The 26,661-nt window shown below is 40.0% G+C and overlaps 1 protein-coding gene across 8 annotated transcripts in view; it reads left to right on the forward strand.

The window, feature by feature from the left end:
• Nucleotides 1-1,247: 1,247 nt before the first annotated feature.
• CHRM3 (cholinergic receptor muscarinic 3) overlaps nt 1,248-26,661 on the forward strand; it is a 437,857-nt gene continuing 412,443 nt past the window's right edge. For 3 of the 8 annotated variants that reach the window (XM_088799092.1, XM_019746845.3, XM_088799093.1), the window contains exon 1: nt 1,324-1,463. The gene's annotated coding sequence lies outside the window, so the exon portion shown is untranslated. Of the gene's footprint in view, nt 1,464-1,815; nt 2,056-26,661 lie in introns of those variants that run through there. The other 5 variants (XM_019746847.3, XM_088799094.1, XM_074316778.2 and 2 more) reach the window with 3 other exon arrangements.

Genomic DNA, 26,661 nt, shown 5'->3' on the forward strand with positions numbered 1-26,661 from the left:
AATAGTAGAGTAAGAAATCTCTCTCTCTCTCTCTCTCTCTCTCTCTCTCTCTCTCCCTCCCTCCCTCCCTCCCTCCCTCCCTCTCTCTCTCTCTCTCTCTCTCTCTCTCTCTCTCTCTCTCTCTCTCTCTCTCTCTCATCGTTTTAGCCACTCATTCCGCTTCAGTTACATGCGAAATATAAAAAAGCCTGGCTGGCAAGATCCAATCTTATTTTCTGATTCAAAAAATTGTGTGTGTGCGCGCGCACGCCTCTTTTTCCGCACGTTTGTCTCATTGACTCCTAAGGTGTAAACTTGCAGAGGAGGAAACGCCCAGCCCCTTTCCCTCTACCGCATTGTTTAGCATGAAGACACTACTGTCAAGAAATAAATGCATCAGGATGCTCTTTAGGGGAAGCTGAGGTTCAACTGAGTTGCATATTGTAGCTGAGCTGAGGTTCTTTCATCAATAAGTTGTACCCGAGAATCGACTTCCTTCCAGTCCTGCTAAGCAGTACAAACCAATCAATTTAGGAAACCCGCAACAAAACTGACCAACAATATCTGTCCCTGAAGGACCAGGGGCACAAATGGGGATACGTATGGCCGGGCTGATCGTTCGAGTCTCCCGCCTTCAGCGAGCCCACCCGGAAGGACGCGGGGCTGCCCCGAACTCAGGGTTCCTAGTCTTCCACGCGCAGGACGCCCGGGGCTACCGCGGAGCCGGGCGTACAGCCAGCCCGGCACCTGGGCAACTGGGCATGCGCAGAGCGGGCGGGCTTGGGTCTCCAGCAGGCGGCCGGAGCATCACAGCGCGCTCGCCTGCCTAGGAGGAGGAGGAGCGCGGGAGGAGGGAGGAGGTGCGGGAGCAGCAGCCACGACCGCCACCACCAGGCAGAGGAAGAGTTCTCCAGGAGAGACCCTTCTCCCACTTGGAGCGCCTTGCGTCTGCTTTTGGCAGAAGAGAATACGAGATCAAAGAAGTGACGGGAAGAAGAAAGAAAAAGAAGTAAGGGTAGAGACAGAGAAAAAAAGGACGTAGACAGAGAGGGCCGGAGCGCGCGGGAAGCCGGAGGCGCGGGGCGGCGCTGCGAGGCCCGGGGCGGCAGGTGCCGTGGGCGCAGCGCCCTCGCACCAGGAGCGCACGCCACGGACCCGAAGCGCGCACCGCGGGCGGGTCGGGGTCCTCCCGGAGCCCACGCTCCTCGTTGGATCGCCGGGCGGCAGCAGCGCCTCTGGAAGGACGGGTGATAAACCGAAGGGCGGCTCCGGGCGCGAGAGCGCGTTCCTAGGACGCTGGTTCCCTGAACGCCGAGCCGAAGGCGACGAGGGACTGTGAGCCCGGCGCCCCCGGCGCATCCGAGGCGAAACTACGGCACTGGACGGCGTCTGGAACGCAGCGGCCAGGTGAGAATTAGCCGCACCGGCCGCCTTGGTCTCCTGCCTTATTGCGCTGCGGAAGGAGGAAAAAGTTTTCATCGCGGGTAGGAAATGGCTTTGCTTTGCGGGGTTTAAAGAGGATGCCGGGGAGGAAGGAGTGAGCTGGTCTGTCCTTTTGGGGGGCGGAGGGAGCTTGAACCAAGAGAGAGCGCTGTCTGGTGCAGAGTTGAGCTCCGCGACTGAGGGTAGGGGTGCCAGGGTGACACCAAGTGCGAGGAAAGGCTCGGAAATGATGCGAGCGGTGGACGGGGGAAGCCCGGGACCCCACCGCGCTCCTGCCCTTGGATTTCCTCTCCTCAGTGCCGGATCCGAGGCACGAAGTGTGCGGACAGGGGGAGCCTCTGGGCTCGGTGTGTGTGTGTCGCGCGTGTGCGGTCGCGTGTGGGTCCTCATTTGGTTTCCCGACGCTTGTTGAGAAACTAAAGCAGACACTCGCCGACGTCGCAGCAGGCGCTTGTTCCGAGTGCGTTTCAGGGGCGAAGAGGCGAATTTGGAGCTTAGGGTAGCACCTGGCGGAGGTACGTAGCCCAGGGGCGCATCGTTACGGACCCGCGGAGTCCACAGTCGCCGAGCGCCGAGCGGAGAGCAGGGGTCTGCTCTCTGGAACCCTCCACCGCACAGCCTCCTCACACCTGGGTTAGTTTCTGCGTGTTTTCAGATGGTGGAGTGGGGTGCAGGTGAGCCTCCGCGGAATTCACTTGCCTGCCTCGCGCTGCGCGTGTTAGATTGTGATTCTTCGGGCTGCACGCAGGTGGGAAGTGGCAGAGGAGCCAAGGGTCTGGGACGTGCATCCATATGGATAGATTTCAGTAATGCAAACGTTCACTTGTCTGCAAGTGTTATTTGAGCCTGTCCGCTGTCCGCGTTTGCAAAGCGGAAGGACGGCTCTCCTTAGGAGGCGAACCTGTTTATATGGGAGCGTGTTGTTCCAGGACACCGGTTATTTCACTGAATGCTTTGAACAGACCTTTCATTTCTCTCTGTCCTCAGAGTTCCAACAAAACAGATAGCCTATTTTGGGTCTTTCGGGATTACAGTTTGAAAAAATAACCTTTCTTTAAAACTGCATTTGTTGATTATGTAGTCCCAAGTAATTTTTATATTGTGAGATCATTGCATTGCATGCAACATTCATCCCTATTTCCTGTGTTTAAAACAATGCCCTATATGTATTTAAGAGAGAGACCCCACAGAAGAATACACTCTTGGTAAAGGCAAGAGCTGAGCCTAGAACAAATGTGAGCAGACACAGACAGGATGTGGTAGAAGCATATTAATTCAAAACGGAGGTCTTTCTGTTCCATAGATATGGCTTGGGTGCACCCTGTTGTTCTAGGAGCTGGTATTGCCAAACGTACATAGAACATGCCTGCTTCTCCAGTGTGCGTTCAACATGCCTCAGATTGTGGTTTAGATCATACACTCCTGCCACTTAACAACCTGTCTTTAGATGTGTTTACGTGGTTTGTCTCAATTAGCTCAATATATAGTTAGCTATTGTTGAGCTGGGAGGCACGTTATTTTTGAAATGTGTTTCCATATGGAAATATAGCTTCAGCTTAAATTACTAATTTAAAATTAATTACATTGCAGGTCTAATTTAGACTGTTTCTGTAGGCTGGGGTGGCTGCTGTAAGATTGACTGTAACATGAAAATAGTGTTGAAATACTATTTTAAAAATAACAGCAAGTATTTATTCAAATGTACCTGACATTTTAAAAGAAAATGAGATAAAATATATGTTTTGAAAAAATCGTTGACAATGTATAACTTTAGCATGGATAGTTGTTATAAACGTGTAATCTGGGAAAAGGAAAAGCATGTGTATGGAAGTAGTCAAGATTTAGAGAAAGATTAGGACTGTTATAAGAGCAGTTCTTCATTAACCTACATTTAAACATATTTAGGACATTTTCCTTTGACGTTTAGAGACATGTATGAATATACATTATTTTTCTTCCTGGGGAAACAAGTAAAATGTCAGTTGAAAAGTGTTGTTTTTTTCTGAAGATTATTTACGCATGCTTAAAAGTTCTTTAGGGTGCGCCCTCTCATTTTCTTTTTTATAAAGACATTTTTCTTACAAAAAAGAAAATTTGTTAGTTTAGCTCAGTGTGTAAAAATATGAACTTCTTTTAATATTTTAGCTTTTAAGTGCATGCAACCTGTTGAAAATGAACCCGGAGAATTGTTCAAGAACTAGGCTGTCTTGCATTCACTCCAGTAAATTGAATAGGAAGAAAATTAAATGATATGATTAAAAGTAAAGTTGCCTGTGTATCTGAAAATTATCAAGTAATCACTTTTTTTTTTAGATTTTTACCTAGAATTTCCTCTATCATTTCCTGAGCCAACATATTGTTCTTGCCTAATAAAGTTGTCAACATCGGCAGAATCAGCTGCTTACTCCTAAATGCCCTGGATGGTGTCAGTGTAACTATTAAAAGACTGGGTCTTGTTTGCAATGCAGGGAAGTTTATATTGAGATGAGCAGTGGTGCAGTGGCACTTCAGATGAATGAATGACCTGTGACTCTTAGGGAGATGGAGTCTGGTCGGTATGCAGAGAGGTATCTGTCCTTCTGTTACGGAGCCTAATTTTATATCACACTATATTATAACTATACTATGACTAATGTCCTCACTTTTTGGTTTTGATGTATCAGTGAGTAAGTGGAAATGTTTTATGTAGTATGTTTGTGAATTTAAAATACATTTGGTCTTACAGAAGAATATCAAAAAGGCATAGAGGGCTCCAATAAAAAAATAGTCAAAGGCCTCCACCATGGTTCTTTTTAAAAACCTAATAAGCATAATGAAATGTGCCTTATGCTTAGTCCTTGAATGCAGGACTTTTCTAGATGTGACAGCTGTGCTGTGAGTGTTTCGCAGGTTTCTCACCTGTCAGTCTCATTGAGTCCAGGGAGAACTTTGGGATAGAATTTCAACCTCAATGGAAAAATTTTGATTTTAGAGAAAATGTGAAGAGATGATCGAATGAATTTAACAGGAAGCAAAGCCAGTCAAATTGGAGGTTAATTTTGGGGTCAGACAGGCTATCTTCATTAAGGAAGTGGCCCGTGTGTGCAGATCAATTCAAAGTAGCATCTTTGAATCCTAGCTCAGCAGTCCTGCACTGCTCCCTCCGCCAGCACCCGCAGGAGGGCGGTGCAGGTGCAAAAGGCGCCCCCTGTAAACCAAGCCTCTGGAGGGCTCTGCCAGACTTCTCTAAAAATCGCACATCCTGGGCAGTATAGCTCTGTTAGCATTGTCTTCAAACAAAGAAATGAAGATAGTTTTGTTGCAGTGAGGCACAATGGGCCTTATATGCAAACTGCGCTCCCGCCTCGAGCGTTTCTTTCCCAATGTGCGATGGAGGTGCTAGCCTAGCATCGTCCTTGTTCACAGTGCAGAGTAAATTTGAGGGTCGAAAGCGATGGCGCATGTGGAAGTGCTTTCTAAAAGATCTCTAAAGCGCATGTGCATGATTTGGACTCCCACCACCTTAATATTCCTTGACATGGAGCAGGGTGAATGTGTACCTGTCCCTGTGGCTCAGGACTTGGCTGCTTTGTGTTCCTTTTATTTTTTGTCCAGGAATTTCGGCGGCTTGTGGATTTCCTAGCTTCTGGCAGGCTCGCCCTTTCAGGCTGGTAATTTTGTTCTCCCACCTGTTGAAACTTCCTGCTCATACACTCCTGAAGGCTATGTGCCCTGGTTGGCAATCACCTTCTTAGACTTCCTCTTCTGAGGCCCCAGCTGCAGCTTGCCACAGTGATCTAGACCTTGGATCCACTGGTGATGACAGCTAGCCAACAAAAGGAATATTTGAACCACTGCCATCTTCTTTTCACCAATTGTGCCAGCTCATCCTGAAGCCAGATAGAATATGCACACTTTCAGGAGAAACAATGGTGGTAAAAACCAACTGAAGACACAGTAGCTGGCAGATGCATTGTGGGCTTTGAGGTCTTGCCTTCCCCAGCCCTGCTCTGCATGAGACTCAGCGGCTCGTTTTCTGACGCTTCAGCCAATATGCTCCAGAGAAGGGAGTCTGAGATAATTTTCTTGCCTGGTCAGTGTAGCAGTTTCCATGCCCAGTTAGCCTCAGTTTCTCTAACTCTTGTCAGATTTGTCATTTCATAGGACCAGGCTTCTCTTGTATTTTCAATCTGCATTTTTAGTACTAGACTACAGTCTTGCCTGGAAAGACTAGCTATGACCTTACCAGTTAGCCCTTGCCAAGAACTTCTCTCCAGGAGCAAGTTTTCGTTCTTTCTCTTCTTAGTCTCTGATATAAGTCTGAAGTGGACAAACCCATGGAACTAAGGCACAGCCACCCTCCTGACAGTGTATCATTTCTGCCTGGAGACTTGTGCTGCCAAGTTCCACTTGACGAAATCTCCTTGTGTGTCATTGTTGGCAGGATCAAATCTCAGCTCTCCACACTCCCGCTGGCCACTGTAATTTGAGTCGCTGAATATCCGCTACAGAATTCATCCTTCATTATGTCATATGTTCTAGCCTAGCCCTAGCTTACTTCCTGTCCCCAGTGTTCCCTTGAAATCTGGTGCACTAGCTAAGTCATGACATGTCCCAGCTTCAGTTACCTCTACTGCAGGAAGTGGTGCTAGTATAGACATCCTGGGTCAGGCAGTGTATCCTGCAACTACTGCTGTTCAGATAAAATTGAGGTGAGGTTAAACCCAAGGAAAATATCACCAGCCTGTTTCAGAGAGGATGGGGCTCCCAGATGTCTCCTGCAGGAGATTGCGCGTTTATGGCTGTGAGGTGTTTTGATGTTCTGCTGAAGCCTTCTCATTTATCACTGGTAGCTATAGCCATAGGGTTAGATTCATACAAAAATACCCTGTCAGTAAGCTGTGGAAAAAGGGATCTGCTGACAGCCTTTGTCCATATTTTTGAACTTATCACTTTGCAGTAGATTGGTTCACTAGAATTGCCCATGAGACCTAGTCTGGAGAGAAACCTAGTTACTGTTTAGCCTAAGCACCACTTCTTGCCCACAGCCATTTGAAGTTCCATCCAGTCACCTCTCACCTCCAATGGGCTCTAACCCAGTGGTATTTTGAAGACACCAAGAATCCATATAAATATAAAGTATTATTCAGTTCTATCTATCTATCTATCTCTACGTACCTACCTACCTACCTACCTATCTCTATGTACATGTCTATATCTATGCATATTCATTTAAAACTTATTAGACACAGTGATTTTTTTGTGACTTTCATTTTTTTTAGTTCAAAATAGTCTAAAAACACAACTTCTCTCATGTAGAGATCCCTCAAATCATTTGCATTGAAAAGAACCCCTCCCCCCGTCTTCTTCGCCTGTGATGTCACATGTATAACAACACATGCCATGTGCATTACCTGGTGGGAAGGGACACATATAACATCGAATTGTTATAATGTTCCTTTATATGGGGTCCTCCTTTCTTCCCTCATTATCCCCAAATCCTTCTCATCACATGAGAACCTGCCAACCCTTTTCAACTTTTCTTGAGTGCAGCTATCACTCTACTTTTCTTGCGATAAATTATTTTAAACCCCTTAGTTTATTTAATTACAAGAAACTGTAAACTTATCTAAGCGATTACAAGCCACATGCCCCTGCTCTGAATTCTGCTTTTACTCACTGTCTTTAATACTGAATTGGACAGTCAGGGCCAACCAGATAGAATTTATGATTCTTTCCAAAGAAGTTACCTTCATGAGAATATATAAGGACAGTTTAACAAACACTTGCTTGAGTAGAATGGGTCTATCTATCTGTCTGTCTATGCACCTTTGCTTTTCATTTACACACACGATGTATACCTGTGGTAACTTGCACTGTGAGTGCTATGTAATGTGCAGGTCATTTAGTGGACATTCTGTTTTGGATACACTGGAAGGTGAGTCCTTCTAGGGACAAATGATCTACATGAGGTGAGACCAGCTCAAGAAATATCAGAGTTGGAAGATGCTGTTAGATATTGTATTAATTTCCTAGGGCTGAACATGACAAATATATTATCTTATAATTCTGGAGATCAGAAGTCTGAAATCAAGGGGTCAGCCGATTCACACTCCCTCCAAAACCTCCAGGGAGAGTCCTTCCTTGTCCCTTGCGTCCTCTGCTGGCTGGCTGCACTCCTTGACTTTTGACTGCCTCTAGTCTCTGCCTCTGTCGTCATACTGCCTCGTCCTTTTCTGTCTGTGTGTCTCCTCCTCTGTGTGTCCTTCTTATAAGGATACATGTAACTGCATTTATGACCCACCCAGAAAATCCAGGATAAGCTGCTCCCTTCAAGTGCCTTGACTGTATCACATCTTTTACCATAAAAAGTAATATTCATAGGTTTCAAGAATTAGGGCGTGGATGCGTCTTCTAAGGACCACCATTCGGCCCACTGCAGATGCCATCAGTGAACGCCTAGCCTGTGATTCCCTATTGGTGTTCGTCAAACGATGTAGTCTGTATGCTTTGAGAAATTAACATTCACAGGAGACTCGTTCCATTTCCAGAGAACAGTGAGAGGCAGGTCCTCTCTATACGGAGCCAAAAATGTAATTCTTACTGTGCTTGTTGCTTTCCTAATAATTCTGGGAATTAAGACGAGAATACTTCTGATCTTTCTTCCATAAGAAAGATCTTTAAAACTCAGCCATTTAGAGTTAACTCAACCTGGTATTTTGTGCCCTTTCTAAATTTTCATGTTCATTCTTAAGCTTTTCATGTATACTCAGTGAATAGCACCCGCACCCGCTCATTTCACTACCCTCAGACTCTAACCCTTTGCTCTCTGGCTTCCATCCTTACCAGGTTCACAGAAGTCACTCTGCCAACAGTCACCTGTAACCTCTTTGTCACCAAACAAGTGGTCCTTCCTTGGGTATTCCCATAACCTCTTAGCAACACCTTCAATGTCCCCAATTTTCAAAGCACCGAACTCCCCTACTCCTCCCCGCTTCCCGCCGCGTCTCCTGAGCATTGTGAAGCTCAGAATTGCTCCTCTATTGACTCCCATGCCTTTCTCTCCCCCTCCTCCTTTTGTAACTTTATTTTTACAGTTTCATTATTTTCATACTACCCTTCAGTGTGGATCACAGCAGTTTCATCCTCTTAGCTTCTGGAAGGAGCATTTCCAGGAGCTCCCTGGGAAGCACAGCCTTCATCTGCTTCCTGTTCCTCTGGGGTTTCCTGTCCCTGTATCTAGCATGACCATCAGGCAGCTCAAAATTCCTGAATAATCTTGATTTATTCTCTTCCATCACCTCCCTCATTTAGTCAGGTACCCAACTGTAATAATTCAACCTAAGGATAGCTCAAACCTCTTGGCTTCTTTCCTGCTACCAGCACCTTAATTCATTGCTTTCCCAGCTTTAGTGTTTATTCATATCACATAGGGACCTTGTTAACAGGCAGACAGACTGATTCAGGAGGTCGAGGGTGGGGCCTGAGAATCTGCATTTCTAGCAATGCAAATTGTACCTTTACGCCTTTCTCTTAGAATCTCTGAGCTGCCAGGATGATCTCATTGACTGTTCTCTCTCTTTCTAATCCATTGTATACAGATGGCTCCTATGAAGACCAGGTCTGATCATTTTCCTCTTATCCTCGCAAACCTTCTTCACTTCTGCCACACCCCCTTCTATTGCCCACTGAAAAACAACGGAATCTCTTACAGTAGCGTTCAGCCAGCATTCAACTTGTTCCATGGCTTGGGTTTACATTTTAACTTTAGTCTCCAGTCTCAAGGGCCCCTTTTAGTTTACCCTCAGTACTTGTGGTGTCGTATACGCCCTGCCATTTTCATGACTTTCGTATGTTCTCATGCTGTTGACAATGCCTGTTCTTCCACATTAACATGGGCCAGATTTTAGCAATTTGTCAAAGACTGCTTTAAACGATACTTCTCACTATGAATTCCTCTTTTAGTAGTTTATCAGATTCTCATTTTTATGACTGATCACATTCACTTGTGTGCATAAATAATTCAAATGCTAGAGTGTGACATCCTTGAAGTAAGATGCCATGTTTCATTTGTCCTTAATTCCCTTAAAGTATCTAGTACAGAGTTTTACCCATAAATACTCAATACACACATGACATGTAAAATATGTAAATTGACTTTTTGCCATCTTTCTTATTATAAAAGTAAGATGGATTACAGAAAATTCAAACATTACTGAAATATGTTATGTCAAGAGTGAAAGTCCATTGTGACCCAATGCCCCCAAAGGGATCGATGGTTAACAATTAGAGGCATAATCCTCTGATATTTTTCTCTAGACATCCTCATGTTTACTTTATACAAAACTGAAATAAGAATAGACTTTTGCAACCCGACTTTAATTGTAAAGCTAGCTCCCTGATTTTTTAAATCTGCAGTATGTTCCGAAAGATTGGTTTTACTGCATAAACATCAATCCATTTAAAAGGGTCCAGCAATATAGAAATATGTTTGCTTTGAATTTCTAATCAGTTAAGTGTGTCTTTATTCAGCACTTTCTCTGCCCCTAGGACTGTGCTTTGGATTTGTAAGAGTGAGACACAAGCTCTTTTCGTAACTTCAGACTAATCTGGGCAAACGGACTGATGGTGACATAGTGGTCACTCAGCCTTGATGACAGATTACAATCATTATGTTTAATGACGTGTACTCTCAGATAGCTCGATTTTATATTAAAATGTATGTGTTCACATTCTTTAGATCTGTAAAGAACAGCTGACTCATTTAGAGTTCTGAACATGGGCATATGTACCTATCTAACATGCACATATATGTATGTTAGTTTTGTTTCATAAATGAATATAAGTTTGGAATAAAAAACATCGATTTAACAAAATATTTTTTGTATATTTAACAAAACTACAGTTTAGGAAGAAGTGGGGGGGAAAAAAGGCATATGAGCTATATATTGAATGCCAAGAAGTGAAGGCACCATGTAAGGCATTTGTTGAAAAGAAAATGCCTATAGAAGTCAAAATTAGTATTCCTCTAAGAATTTTGGACAGATACCTCTAAATGATGAATGTTTGCTGCTGCTGCCATAGTTGTCTTTTTCTAAGAAATCAGTATTGTGCTACAATTCAGGAAGATCGTTTCCCTGGATAGTGGGAGGGCAGGAGTATGTTTGGGAAATCTAGAGTTGTCAGCAAGGCTGGTTATGTCTTATGAAGAAAAAACTTAAAAGTAGAATGCCAGGCAGTAAGAGGCTAAAGCTTTGAAGGTGATTGAGACTTCTGCAGTCTGAATTAGTGAAATCATCGAAAGAATATTTCTACACCTTGTATCTTCTATTTGAGGAAAATGCAGTCCCAGATGTTGAATGATGCACCCAAGGCCACATGTTTACTCAGTTGGATCAGTTGACTCCCTGTCTAGGCTTCTCTGTTCTTTCATGCTCTCTTCCTAGGAATCGACTTACTTCTTCTCCCACTTGGTGTTCTCTCTCTTAATAATTTCAGCTGCACTTAGGGCTTCTCTTGAGTGTTAGATGTCCATTTCTGACACTCGGTTAGATGTTTCCACAACGAATATCAATCAGGCGCCTCTAATGTACCATTTGGACATTGGAGCCCGTAACTTTTCTCCAAACTACACTCCTATTCCTAAATTAACTGATTACATCACAGTCATCCTAGGAGCTCAGATTGAACCCTTTTGAATGTGTATTTCCTTTATACCATCACTTAAATCTTAATGGGGTTCCTGGAACTGTCTTCATCAATTCGTCCCCTTCTATTCCCACTACCTCTTATTTGATACCGGCTTTTCCCATCTCCCCTTTGCACAGTTCCAGTAACTTCTAACCTGTCTTCCTGCTTTCCCTCTCTTTGCTTTTCTCTGTTCTATAATGAGATGAAGTCATTTAGTTTCACTCTACTTAAATTCATGTTCCATCTTCCTTTCCTCCCACTGCTGTGGCCACATCACCTGCTTGAAGAAGCTAGGATGTGCCTCCATTCTCCTGCCTCTGTGTTTCTGTAGAGACCCTTCGTGCTTCCTGAAATCAGCTAGCTCCCTTTTGTTTTTAGCATCCTACACATCTCAGGAGGCCTGTCTTCTCAAGGAAATTTAGCTTTCCAATTCCATGCTCCTTTAGTGCGTTATGCCTGTTATAACGTTGATCATACTTGTTTGCGCTACAATAAATTATGTAAATAAGTCTTTTCCTTTAGAGCCTCTTATCAGGAGCCACCCACTAATTACTTCTCTATACTCAGAACTTTACATGTTATAAATTGGAATGAGGACCTCACTAAGTTGAATGATGTTTTGGGTCCCTGTAAAGGCAGAGATTTCCATGTTATGTTTTATTCACTGAACTATCCCAAAGGTCTAACACAGTGCTTGGCACATAATCCACTCTCATTATGTATTGTTGTCGAATTCCTTTTGGGGGGAAAATAAATCTGAGGTTTAGTAGTTTTCAGGGAATCTTGACGATGACAAAATAGTTTATATATTAATAAACAGTCAGTGCTCTGATGAGTATTACACAGGATAGTAGAATTATCTCAGCTGAGACTCAGAGTTTGACTTGCTTGCAGGGTTGTCTGTATAGATACAATGGTTACACTGGTGACCCTAACATTTTAAGAGGCGTGGTCCTTTCATTGAACATCTTCTAAATTACGGCTCCTCTCAACAACTGGTTGTGATGACCAGCACTTCTAAAGTCGTCATTATTGGTTGGTCATCATCATTATTGGATGATAATCATTAACAGTTCTCCTGAGGGCTCCTTGTAAGCCCTGCAAAGGCTTCTAGCACAGGGATGTATGGTGATATTTCTAAAACTGTACATAGCCCAGGATCATATACACCAGAGTCATCGGGGTGGCTGTTAAATATGTAGTTTTGGGGATTGAAAACAGCACCACAGATTCAGAATTGGGTCAGGGTCTGTCAATCTGCATTTTAAATAAATACCTCAAATGATACTTTTGCTTCATTAATTTTAAGACTCACTAATGGAAGATTAACAGAGAAAGAAAGATAGGGAGGAGCGAGAAAGAGAGAGACATTGAAAGAGAGATTGATTGAGAGATTGAGAGAGAAACATTTTCTATTTTTCCTGAGTAGGCTAACAGCCTGGATTGGCAAGGGGTACGTTTTCTTAGGCTGTTCTCTCTGGTAAGATGAGTCATGTTCAATTTAGGGTGTCCTCAGGCTTTGAGGAAGGGTGGAGTGCTCTTTTTCACTGGAATTTGCACACAATTGAGCAAGGACTGAGATCTCAGGTATAGAATTAAGATGAAAATATTTTCATCAAATGTACCCCACTATATCAAAATATGTAGTTGTATGTTTTTAAAAATGTGGATAACAGTGTTCACACAGTGGCATAAAGACAGAAATCATCTCAAATAGAGGCAGTCCTCAACATTTTGTTCTTTGTGTTTTCAGTTACATCGCAGAACTACCAGTAGACCATAGTTTTGCATGTATGCAGTGCTACTCTTAGGGGTTACCTTTCTGAGCAAGTACATCACCTATGTTACTGATATGAACACCAGGATGTCAAGAAAGCAAAAACCAAATAGTTTAAAACAGTAGCATATGTAGATAATAGTTCCAGTATTATGAATATTCTTGGAAAATTGACATTAAGATTAGTTTTGCTTATTGGTTAAAGGGCACCCTATATAGATCTAGAAATCAGTAAATTAAAAAATATATACACAATACAATTAATACTTTTTTCACAAATTCAATTTAAAGTACGATATTAATTTTGAGAAATTAAACAAAATAATCAATCACTCTGTTCCTTAGAATTTTAGAAATTCCTGTGGTAGGTGACCCTTGAGTCTGGTCTGTTTCCAGCTCTTCTACATTCACATGTTCTTTACAATTATTAAGTTCCTGAATTGTTTCCAGCACTTTTTAAGGTACTCGAGATAACGGGATGAATAAGCAGGGCAAGATGCTACCTTTATGGAATTTATATCTTTGTGAAAATCCATAGGACCTGGAATAGTGTTCCTAACAGGTTCTAAACAAGCCTGCTCCTATTGATGTCAGATCAGAGAAGAGGGGGTATTAGAATAACATGGTGTGACCTTCCTTAGGCTTTACTCCCCACCGCCCCTCCCCATCTCTTAAACTTGGGGCTTAGATTGAATTTTTCTCAAAAATATTGACTGTTTTCCAGAAAAATTAGACTGCCAATACTGAATTTTGCCACTAGATGGCAGACATGTGCATTTGTGCATCCAATGAGTGAGCCAAGTTTTGAAAATTTAAATGAGGTTCCAAATGAGCCACTCGATATGAAAAAAATTTGTTCGTTTCCCATGAGTGCGAAGTAGGGGCTGGTCTTATGTTCCATGGATTCCATGCTTTAAATACGGCCATTCTTTTATTCGCTGGCATTTAGTTTTCAGTGTGGGTACCTAATCTATTTTCTTTTCAAACACAGGATAACCCATATTTGGAATCCTTTCTGAAAGTCATAAATATTGGTGAAGTTATGATATAACAGAATTTCTCTAATATACTTTGATCAGTGTTCTGTTTATTTGAAAAGCTAAAGTAAGCTTTGTAAGTCGACACCCAGAAGAACACACTTGGAGGTGAGGAGGGGGCTGCTTTTCCAGATACGTGAGAAACAAATGTTTCATTTTACTGTGGTGACAGAACCAACAAAGACACTAGAGGCTTTCCACCTGATTACTGCACTTGGTCCACCCCTGGTTACAGGAGTCCAAAGAAAATGAAATGTGAACAGAAGTTGTACCCAACAAGTTCCTAAAACAAAGTCAGTGATCTAGATACTAGAACAATTTTGATTTGAGGGTATCTACTGTTCTTTTCTAATATTTATCAAACATTTTGGTGTGTGGTATTAGATGGCTGATATAACTCTAAAAATCAAGATTAGCATCATTGTTACGGAAGCAGACGCTGGCCCCCGTCCTGCTAAAGGGGAGCCCATCTCCCCTCTTTTTAGCAAAGCAATAACTAACCACAGCATGATGCTCGGTGTGTCTTCGGAAGACTGAGGGTGCTAGATGGTGTGCTTTCCAAGTCCAAACCAGACTAAGCGATACAGAAAAATAGTGCCCACTGACTCTTGAAATCTCTGGAAAGCCCATACCAACTATGCTTTAACTTGGACCAGATTGGGTTATAAAAATTTGTGGCAGTCTTGACCCTAGATACATGTTTATAATCTACAAATTGGTTAACTTGTAAAATAAAGTTATCTGAGCCAAGTTGTTCTGGGGATTCAGAGGGTGGAGAAGCCAAATCTTTTTGGAGGCATACCAGGGACAACTTAGTTTTGCTGGAGGCATTTCACTTGAGTTAGACTTTAAAGGATCAGTAAGATTTAAATAGATTGAGATGCAAGGTAGGCTAGGCAAAACTTATATGTAACAAGTGAAAACTCCTTGATGTTCTTGGTCTATAACCACAAGCACTCCGTCTCAGAGCTCTTGCACTTAACTATTCTCTTGTTTGGAACACTCTTCATCCAGAAATCGATACAGCTTGCTTCTTCACTTTAGATCTTTCCTCAAATGTCACCTGATCGGGCCAGCATTTTGTGATCACCTCATCTGAAACAGCAGGCACCCCCTTCCATCATTCACCGTCTCCTTAATTTGCTTTGACTTCATAGCATTTATCACCACCTGCATATATAGTCTTCATTTATTGTCGGCTCCACTACAGTATGAGCTATCTGATACCAATGACTTAATCATTTCTATTTAATTGCTGAATCTCTAGTTCCTAGAACACCGCCCAGCCCAGAGTGGGCTTCCAACAATGCTAACTGAAGAAATGAACACTCGATGTCATTTTATTTTCCTTATTGCAGAAAAGAAAACTGCCAAACCCATCCCATATTGTCCTTTCAGCCAGGCCTTTTCTTTTGTACATATCCATGTTGGAACCTTTTATAATGAATTATAGGATTGTAGACTTGAACAATGAAATAAGCTATCACATTCAATCAAATTTATTTTACTATAACTAGCTCTGTTTCCAGTACTGCTCTTTAACCCTATTTTTTAATTAGAAGTAGATAAGAGAGAACTTTTTACCTTCTAATTTTTGAAAAGTCTGTTTTTATAAATGTTCATTTACGTAATTATGAACTTATGAATTAAAAGGAAAGTCAAGATATTCTTCGGGTCATAAACGGAAGAGGAAGATGGAGTAGGGCTCTTCTGAATCTGGGTTTCTGTGATATATGTCAGGAAACCAGCCTGCTGTGTGCCACTGTGCAACATGTGACAGGTAACCAGGAGTATGAGCTGGGGTGTTCTGGATGTGCCACGAGATCCTTCATTTCCGACAGTGCTTGACTGATGTGATTTCTAATGGTTCAGTTTTTCTGAGGCTCCTTAAAGTAACTAAATATTATACTCTATTAGGTTTTTCACAGCAAAATCTAGGCATTGAAAATCTATTGCTAGACATACATGAAGATAATGCATTCTGTTTTTCTTTTTGTTTTTAATTAAAGTTTATTGGGGTGACAATGATTAATAAAGTAACACAGGTTTCAGGTGTACAGTTCTGTAATACATCATCTATACATCACATTGTGTGTTAACCACCCAGAGTCGGTTCTCCTTCCATCACCATATATTTGACCCCCTTTACCCTCTTCTACCAGCCCCCTCCCGCCTTACCCTCTGGTAACCACTATACTATTGTCCATGTCTGTGAGTTTTTGTTTCTTTGTTTGTCTTGTTCCTTTGTTGTTTTCAATTTTATATTCCACATATCAGTGAAATCATGTGTTCTCAACTTCTTCTGTCTGATTTATTTCACATAGGATGATGATCTCAAGATCCATCCATGTTGTTGCAAATTGCACTATTTCATCTTATGGCAGAATAGTATTCCATTGTGTATATATACCACATCTTCTTTATCCAGTCATCTATCGAAGGACACTTGAGTTGTTTCCATGTCTTGGCAGCATTCTATTTTTCCATTCATCAGATATTTATTGAGCAGCTGTGAGGCCAGGATGCTGCTCCATACTGGAGATAGAATGTTCCGGAGAAAAGCACGGCATTGCCCTCATGGGGCTTGCGGTTTTGGTGGATGGACCAACTAATTTTTCTTGCTGCTGAGAAGTTGCTTTAAAAATATTATGTTATAAGTAATCTGGATTGAAGGATGCTATTGTGGCATAATCGTGAGAAGAGCAACATCCCTAATCTTGTTGAACGATGGTTGGATAGAAGGTACTCCCTGCAGTGGCTGTTCCTTTGGAACCTGGGGGTCACACACACACACAAACACACCCAGGTTTCTGAACTGTTTCGACTCCTCAGGGCCTTGGTTGGGCCTGAATTTTACTCATCTTCAATCTTGAAACCATATGTGTCTGTGAAAACTTTGACTGTCTGAGCTCTGAATAAAAGTGGAAAACAATGGTTGTACAGGTGTGGCTTCAAAGCAGATATTTAGAAAGAAAGATATTTAACTGGGATCACATAGAAATTAGTTGTCAAATAGAATTTGAGGTTGTTATGAGCTTGATTTATTGATCCTAAAAAGTAATGAGATGATGAGGGTTGGTATAAAGGATTTCACTCAATAGAGAATATCTTTTGTTAAAACAAAATCACTTATCTAGATTCTAGAACAGTTTTGATTAGAGGTATCTACTGTTCTTTTCTAACATTTTATAAAACATTTTGGTGTGTGATATTAGATGGCTGATATTAACCTTAAAAATCAGTTTTTAACAACAAAATGCTTTCATGCTCCCCAAATTATAAAGTCCTTCTCAATTTTTACCAATTTACATTCCCAAATTCTCCAGTCATTATTTTTCTTCTTATCTTCTCCTTTAATCCAGTGTTTCTCAAGTGAACTTTCTCCATTATCATACTCCTGGGGAGTCTTTTAGACATTTTTGTCCTAATCTCTTCTCAACCGCATGGAATTTTAATATCATACATTTACTGTATATGTGTTTATAAAATGGCGTTATTTAGAGAGTCAGAAACCATTGCAATATCTAAGACTTCTTTTGCTAAGAACCCATTTTTATCCCCTTGGGGTGATATCAGTACCCCAGAAGGCATAATTTAATCACTTACAAGGGTGATATTAAGGCAGATGGGATTCATGGCTGCCTCACACCGCACAGCACCCTTAGTCCCTTCTTTATCCCTCCCCTGGAAGTTCTTACTGTTGACAGGACTCCCTCAGGGCAGTCTGCAGTGTCAGTCCTCCACGCCTCCCTCCATTGCCATCTCTGCTGAAATCCTCTGATTCTTCAGGACTGGTTCTTGTTATCCCTAAAGAAGCCTTTTCATTAAATGTCTACAGTGTTGCCCCTTAATACTTGGTTTCCGAGCAGTAAAAAAGGTCAGTTTATTTTTGTGATGCAAAATAAAGTCCAAGCATTATTTTGTTTATCTTACTGCTTTCTTACTGCTCTTTCAGCCCCGTTGCGTGGAAGTCCTTAAACTTGGTTTGTTCTGACCGGCAAATCTGCCAGTTTTCACCACCAAAGTACAGTTGAGATAAAGAACTGCTTAGATATGTCCACTTTATTTTGTTTTTCAATGTGATTTACACAGTTGTTGCATCCCAGTGTCAACAGAGTTTTTAAGCATTTGTAATACCTCTGTCATTTAGAAAGTCACGTAGCTTCCAAGAATATGATAAAGTAATAGCATTCCTCAGCACCGCATCCAGAGTCCCACTCCTGGAAATCAACCATTTTCAACTCCTTTTTTACAAATATTAAATTTATTGGAGTGACATTGGTTTGTAAAATTATATAGGTTTCAAACATACAATTCTGTATTACATCATCTATTTGTTGCATTGTGTGTTCACCACCCAGAGTCAGTTCTCCTTCCATCACCATATATTTGACCCCCTTTTCCTTCTCCTACCCTCCCTCCCCCCTTTCCCTCTGGTAACCACTGAACCTGTGGTTCAGTGTGTATGAGTTTTTGTTTGTTTGTTTGTCTTGTTCCTTTGTTGCTTTTAGTTTTATGTCCCACATATGAGTGAAGTCATATGGTTCTCGACTTTTTCTGACTTACTTTGCTTAGCATGTTAATCTCAAGATCCATCCATGTTGTCACAAATGGCAATATTTCATCTTTTCTTATGGCCGAGTAATATTTCATTGTGTTTGGCTGGTTTTTTTTCTCTTATTTACTTAAATATTTCTAAATAGCATGCTTTGCTGCCTATGCCTTGCTTTTTGGCTTTTAGAATTTACTTTCTGCTATAGAAAATGAGGTTTTAGCCTTGTTATAAATCTCTCCTTTTATATTCCCAAGAGCATCATATTAAAATTTTGATTATATCAGTATTTAATATTACCCATATTTTGACTATAGAAATTTTACTCACTACCCAACCATTTAGTGAACCATGATGTGTGTGTGTGTGTGTGTGTGTGTGTGTGTGTGTGTTATTTTTCGGTGTTCTTGGAATTAACACTTGTTTCATTGTTCTCCATCCCTCCCTTCACCTCTTGTTTGTTCCTTTTTTTCCTTTTCAAATGAATCTTTGATATACAAAAATTATGATTTTTATAGAAGATAACTTTAAAAACACAGCGGTACCTCGGTTTTCGATCGTCTCTGTTGATGAACATTCCAGTTTACAAACGCCATACATTTTATGGCTCTATGGTATCATTAGGTAGTAAAATTCATGCTAAATTTGCAGTTTTAGGGGTTGATTTTAAAGGTCTGGAACGGATTAATCCATTTTGCATTACTTTCAATGGGGAAACCATGCCTCCGTTTTCGAATGTTTCAGAACTTGAACGGCCTTCCAGAACAGATTATGTTTGAAAACCGAGGTACTACTGTATTCCTTTCTATGTGTTATAATAACTCATTAAATTAAAAAAAAAAAAAATAAGGCTAGAATAAAACTATGAAAAATAAGGAAATAAAAGAAACTGGAGGAACAAATAAATTTGTAAACAACTAAGAGACCCAAGTTTGGCAGGGAAAAATTAATGTATCTAAAAGTGTAAATCTTGAACTGCATTGCTGTGACATAGCTAAGATAATAAATTTTCATTAGCAAATGAAGATGGAACAAGAAAGACTAGTAACTACTTAAACAACAGCCAGAGGGGGAAAAAATAGACTTATAACAAGATTCTAGTAACATGTCATTTCATTCATCTAAGTGGCATCATCTAGGTCTCTGAGTATAATGCTCTTGAAACTGATGCAGTGGTCTTACGTAAATAGTGCATTCTTGATATATACGAGAGCAAGCAGAAATCCTCAATTTCTGTATTTGGTGTTGACTTTCCAAGTAGATTAAGGGAAGGAGAGCAGCCTGTCCAATTGTGCGTGTGTGCTGGTGGCATGCTGCCATTGTGCCCAGCGTCTCTGATCACCAGCTGTGAGAAGTAGGAGAGGCTCTCCAGGAACTGAGCTAACCACTATGGGGGGAACCGTGCTTGAGCTGAATTTCAAAATCTATTTTCAAGAAATCAAATTATAGATATCAGACTTCATCTGATTATAGGTTTTTGATAGTCAAGGGTTGGTTTTTATTAAGTGATAGTTTAGTATTGTGGACTAATTTTTAGCTGGTTCTATCACTGACTTCCTGCTAAAGTTTTGATTCAAACAATTGATAATATGTTATCAATATAGGAACCAACCATCAACATCTATAGTAAAGTAGCAGAATCTTCCTCCTTCATTAATTTTTTTTTGTTTGTTTAAAAACTATGGAAGGCAGTGTGGAGGTTCCTCAAAAAATTACAAATAGAATTACCATATGACCCAGCAATCCCTCTCCTGGGTATCTACCCAAAAAATCTGAAAACACTTATACATAAAGACATGTATGCTCCAATATTCATTGCAGCTTTGTTTAGTGGCCAAGACATGGAAACAACCAAAATGTCCTTTGATAGATGAATGGATAAAGAAGTTGTGGTATATATACACAATGGAATACTATTCGGCAGTAAGAAAAGATGATATAGGAACATTTGTGACAACATGAATGGATCTTGAGAGTATAATGCTCAGCGAAATAAGTCAGATAGAAAAAGCAGAGAACCATATGATTTCACTGACATGTGGGATATAAACCAAAAACAACAGAAGAACAAGACAAACAAATGAGAAACAAAAACTCATAGACACAGACAACAGTTTAGTGGTTACCAGAGGGTAAGGGGGGTGGGGAGTGGTAGATGAGGGTAAGGGGGATCAAATATATGGTGATGGAAGCAGAACTGACTCTGGGTGGTGAACACACAATGGGATTTATAGATGATGTAATACAGAATTGTACACCTGAAATCTATGTAATTTCACTAACAATTGTCACCCCAATACATTTAAAAAAAAAAAAAATAGGTTGAATGAAAATAACACAACTGATACTACAGCAAACTCTTGGTTATAGTTTTAGAAATAAAATAACCAGAAGGGGCAGAAAAAAAAAACAATTTATTTTTAAAAACAATTCAAAAAAGAGAATTTTCTCTGTAGAACAGTATTATTTTTATCTGGGGGAAATAGTAGAACCTCTGACAGGCATTTCATTTTCTATTGAATCTTATTGTTTTGAAGGATTGATATTTAGCAATGTGAACCAGAATGAAATACACTTGCATCTTCTTTCCAATGCAAATATATCATTTTATACTAATGACTAGGAGCTATCACTATCTGTGAACTGTGTTTTTTTCTTTTTGCTGCCGATGAACATTTTTCTTCTTTTCGGAAAATGATTTCATGGATTGCTGATTTGTAAGTCAAGCCAAGGAGAAACAGTTTCAAATTGAAGTGTAAGATTTAAATAAGGAATGTACTGCTGCCTTTCAGATTCACTCCATGGTTGTCTGGATAGGTTCCTGGGAGGGTATGTGTGTAACCATCCTCTTTGGCCTTGACTACTGCCAGCCAGTAAGCAGCCACCTCCTCTCTCTGGGTAGACAGGAGGATGGGTCGTTGGGGAAAATGAGGACTGGTCACCCACTGGTGATGAGGATAAAGCCAGAGAACCAGTAGGAAGGAAAGTGGCTACCAAAATTGCTTCCCAAGTTCATGGGTCAAGGGGATAAATGATAACTTCTTGAGACTTTGGGGATCCATTTGTAGGATGGAAAAGAAAGGCCTAAAAAGGACAGAATCCTTTGCTATCAGAGGCATCCTAATAGCCGACTGATTAGGTGATGTTGTAGCCACATCAATATCTGCTTCTGAGTTTAGCAAAAGATGCCTGTGAACTTTCCATCTTCTTTCTAAGATGTGAAGAAAACAATTTCAGCTGTGGATATGTGTTGCTCGCACATGATGTTTTCCAGAGAAAAAATGTGTGAGTGGAGAAAAATTTTATGAAATTAAATTCATCGACTTCATAATAAAATAAAGAATATATTCCAGTATGTTTTAGAGCAAGTGGTCTGTGTTTCTGGGTCAACTTTGAGCTTGTTCCATTTGGTTCTTCAAAGAAAAGAGAAGTATTCCTGTCCTTCCGAACCTCCACACCCCATAGGCCAGGCGTCACATCTTCCGTTTCTGAAGCTCGCCATAGGAGCTGACAAAGGTTAACTTCATAACGAACAGTAAATTATTCACATGATATGTTCATTATCCTACGCACTCATCATAAACTATGTGTTTTAAGCAAGAATATGAAATTGAAAAATTAAGTAAAATTAATCTGTTTTAATTTCTGCTTTTTCATAATTTTACACATATGTATATCTCTTTGAAATGTAATTTGGTGTCTGAAAATACTTTTAACTATCTAAAGACATCTGTTTCAATTATTCCTATTTTTAAATTTTAGAAGTAGACAAAGTTATTCTGTCAATTTTGAGTTCCATAGGTTTCCCTCTTAACTAAAGACAATTTGAAAAAATAGTGCAAATCTTGAACACTAGATAAATGAATGCAACAAAAGAAAACACAATTCATGTCATGAATTTTCTTATAACTATTTGACAGCAGATAACCAATTCTAACAGATTTTTTTCCTTTTCAATGATTTTTTTTCCATCACCAAACATTTGCTTCTGAGTTGAAAACCTATAAAAGGTGAGATGCCAAGAAATCTTAATAAGAAATCAAACAGACTGAGTGTCAGATTTCCTAGATGGTAAAACCTTTCTATTCATTAAGTAGTTCATTAATGTCTGCTAAAATGTATGTACTTGGTGGTGTTGGAGGAGGGGTACTCACTCAGATGCCTATAGTGGGAGGCAGTGGGCCAAGTGGGTGTGCAAATTGACCCCCCAGGAGAGGGTAGGGACTCAGGCCAAGTAGACGGTGCCTGTCCTTCTCAGGGTGACACACCACTCACTCTGAGTCTATCTTTACAACATGTTAATGCCCACCCTCTGGGCAGGCATTTTGCCATCTCTATGTGAAGGAATTAACGTCTCTGTGTGGTCTGTGATACTGTGCACAAACTGTTCTATTACTTGGACTATAACTTGTGCCTTAGAAGTGTTTGTGATTTTGAGTCCATTAATCTTGATATATTGGGAAGAAATTTGTTTTATATTTTTATGGTTATCTTTTTAGTTTATTGAAAACCTTGAAAGGTTTTTAATTATTCAAAACAGTTCTTTATAATCTGTTTGCTTTACATGAAGGAACTGGAATTTTCCATGTGTTCTTCCTTTTGCCCTCTGTGTTTGTTGGGGAGAAATTATGTTGATATTGGTACTGCCATGGGACAAATTGTCAGGCTTGACAAGGAAAACATTGCCTGTGACAATCAGTCATTTGAGTGGTTGGTTTTTTTCAGCATTGCTTCATGGGACACCAGTGTGGTCAGTCTCTCTTGGTGACTTGTTCTTTAATAAGATGAGTTCGTTGGGGAGAAGGAGAAAATGCAGTGTATGCTAAGCCTGCACGTATCTTTAAAATAGACCTTGAAGGATCTGTAGGGTTTCAGAAGCAGAAGTGATGTTTACAGAGAAGACCTTGCTGAGATGGTGTGGTAGGTAGGCATATGTGGGGGCTAGGTGGGTGCATAGCCCAGTTTGTCTGAAACAAAGGATAAAGTAGGAGGGAAGGAAGTGAAAGACAAGACCCCTTCTAGTCTAAGTTCCTGGTGTAGTTTTTCTCTATATATTATGTGTCTCTCTGATTGGTCATGTTTTGAGGACAGACACACCTATCCCTTCCTTCTCTAACCACAGTATTGCCTCAGTGCATTTGTCAATTTGATTTGATTTGACTTTAAGTGTCCATCTTTCAAGCAGGTTTTGTAAATAGTCTATGTATTAGAAACAAATTTTAGTGCCATGAGCTCCCACCCAACCTTTTCAAATGGATTAACTTTTCTAGAGGAGTGAGAAGTGTAATGCTTTTTGTATCTTTAACCATGTAGAGATATAACTTGTCTTGACATTTGGGTTCTTCTTTAAGTTTATAACAACACGTACAATTGGATTTAAGATTTGATGTTAGGGAATCACAAGGAAAGAATATATAAGGCTATTTTGTTCATCTATCTGTTATTTCAAAGGATGATTGCTAAAACAATGATCAGACTGTGTATAATTAAGCTTTCAGACTTGAATCTATGGTTCACATTGATATATTCCAGCATTCAGTACAATTAAATAATAACAATGTCCACATGTGACCATCAGCATGCAAATGGGAAGCAATTCATTGTGTGAAAAGATCAAAATTAAAATACCTTCAGGCTTTTCGCTCTAGATTGCAGCATTCTTCTTGGTCTTATTTCACAATATTTGACCTAGGGAAGCATGGCCTTGAACAAGCACAGCTAGTATGGTGCCAGTGTAAATAAATTGTATTTGTAGTTTCCTCTCCTTGCCTCTTCATGTCATCTCGGGGGACTGATCTTTTCCCTGTCCCCGTGTGGAAATTCAACATCCCAGTGACCTTCTGGCCCTCTCAATTCAGTAATTAGACTGCATGCCCCACCTAATGGTCCCAGACCAATGTGGTGTAAGGGACTGTCTTCCCTTCCCTGGCTCAGGCTCCTGGAGGAGTGGAGCCTGTAGTCAAGGAGAGTGACAAGGCTCTTTGGAGACTTGAGCACTCACATCTGGTTCCGGGGTTCCTCTGCTGTTTGCTTACCTCTAGCTGAAGCTTATTACACTTCAAGGAACCCACTGTTCTTAAAGACAGGACTTGATGTTCTCTGCACCCTTGTTTTCCCAATGCCTTACCTGTCAGGCACTGGAAAAATATATGCTGAGTGAAGCCTCATAACAGGGTCGCTCAAAATATTGAGATGCTCTGACTGTGCCTGGGAGATTTTGAGTCAATAGATTTTTTAAGTTTCATAGGAGATCCTGATTTACAGCAGATGAGAAAGCTACTGGGCTGGGTATTTATTACATTTTTGTAAACTTTATAGTGTCAACACACTTTCATTAGCAAACATTTAAATTTTAACCTAAAGTGAGCTTCATAATAAGAAATCTTATGAGGTTTTTCCAGTTTTTTCCCCATTTTGAGTAAGATCATAAAAATACCCTCAACTTTTTAAGACTGATAAATAGGTATTGATTTCAGTATAAATCCTCTGGGACAGCTGGGACCGTTTCCAGTTACTCTACTTTAATAAGTTTTATGCTAATAGTCAAATGTTTAAATGTATTTCTTACCTTAATATATCTTTATTCTTTGAAAGCAACAAAATGGAACTTACTATAAATGTGCTGTGACATTAAAACATTGAAACACCAGGGCACCAGGATGTAGACCGTCTCCCCATCTCATATTTGACATACAGCTCTGGTGGCCATTTGATAGCTTTAATCTCTTGCAAGTTACTCTAGTTTTTTTTTGTTGTTGTTGTTGTTTTTTAAAGAAGTCATGTTTTTAATGAAAAAAAGGCAAAAGAAATTACAGGGAATGTATGGAACTGCTAAAATAGATGGTCTGCTAGGTACAGTTTTTTTTTCCCCTTTTTAAAAGAAAATGAATAATCATTGCAATTTTTTTTAAAGACTGCACCAACTTTCTTTAATAATTCAACAATATTTATTGTGCATCTATAGGGCATACTGTACATGTGGTGGTTATAAAATGGCAGGATTATGTTGTATGTTTAGAATGTGCGCTAAGATAATTCTTTCTGATTTTACTACTTAAAAAAATTTCAGGATTAGTAAGCAGTCATCTTGGAAACATCGTGCCATTAATGATAAGTTGTATCCTTATGTGTTCATTTCATTTTCTGACTCCCTTGTATGAAATGCCACCATGTTCCAAATTCGTTATTTGTGGGACATTGACCTTTTCATTAGAGTAACATGACTTGGGGGGAATACATTTGCATTTGGTTTTATAAGCTTTATTATCTTTTTGCTAATGAATACTTACCATTGAATTACATTTAAATATTAAACTCCCCTTTAAGATATCCAGTAAATAATGTTAATTTTTAAAATTGCATTTATATACTGCTTTTATATGTTTTACATGTGACTTGCTGTTTATAAAAATAGCTTCTTTTCTCTCCAAAGATAGTAACTGATCTATCATTCTGGATTTTACTTCTAGAACATAGTTTAGGAAATAGTAAGTGTTCTTAACCAGTTATCGAGAAATTTCACCCATCAGTGTGAAACTTATCCTGTGGAATGCTTCACTTCTAATGTAGTCTTTTTCTCTCCATTTCTCTATATTAGGCTAGTTTTACGGGCTCTAGAGTTCATTGCCAAATTACGTTATACTGATGCCAGATTTTTTATTGGGCTAACAAATTACGCTTATTTTTTTTGTAACTTATGAAGAATGCAGGTTATAATTTATATTACACTGTGGAATGTGAAAAGTACAGTAATCATACGGCACAGAGAGATAATTGTCCTCTGTAGATGACATGCCACCACTGTTAAGTTATAACACAGATTAACATTACAGGAAAGTGAAGGCCATGTGATGCCTTAAGAGATAATAGATGAGGCAAGAAACAGCTTACGTATAATGGCAAGTAAAGTGGGAGTTTATCTTTCTTTAATATTTTACAAAATGTTTTTATTTAATGCCAGAATAATCAATTATTTCAATAATATTAGCAAAAGGAAGCTTTGGTATTACAATTTTGGGGCACAGACTACATTTTCCCTGTGGCAGACTTCAGCTGAGCTTTGAGGGTTTTACTCTGTGCAGTAACTTCATGTTCTAGACCCTGTAAATCCTGAGAAAGTGACTTGCCCAGTGCATGTACTTTGAGAGATTCTCGAAGTCAATAAATAGTCTTTTTCTTTTTTAAATTTTTGTTTCTTCAGAACA

Source organism: Rhinolophus sinicus, chromosome 6 (genome assembly GCF_057876585.1).
Source record: "Rhinolophus sinicus isolate RSI-liver-muscle chromosome 6, RSI-T2T, whole genome shotgun sequence".
NCBI classification, from domain to species: domain Eukaryota; kingdom Metazoa; phylum Chordata; class Mammalia; order Chiroptera; family Rhinolophidae; genus Rhinolophus; species Rhinolophus sinicus.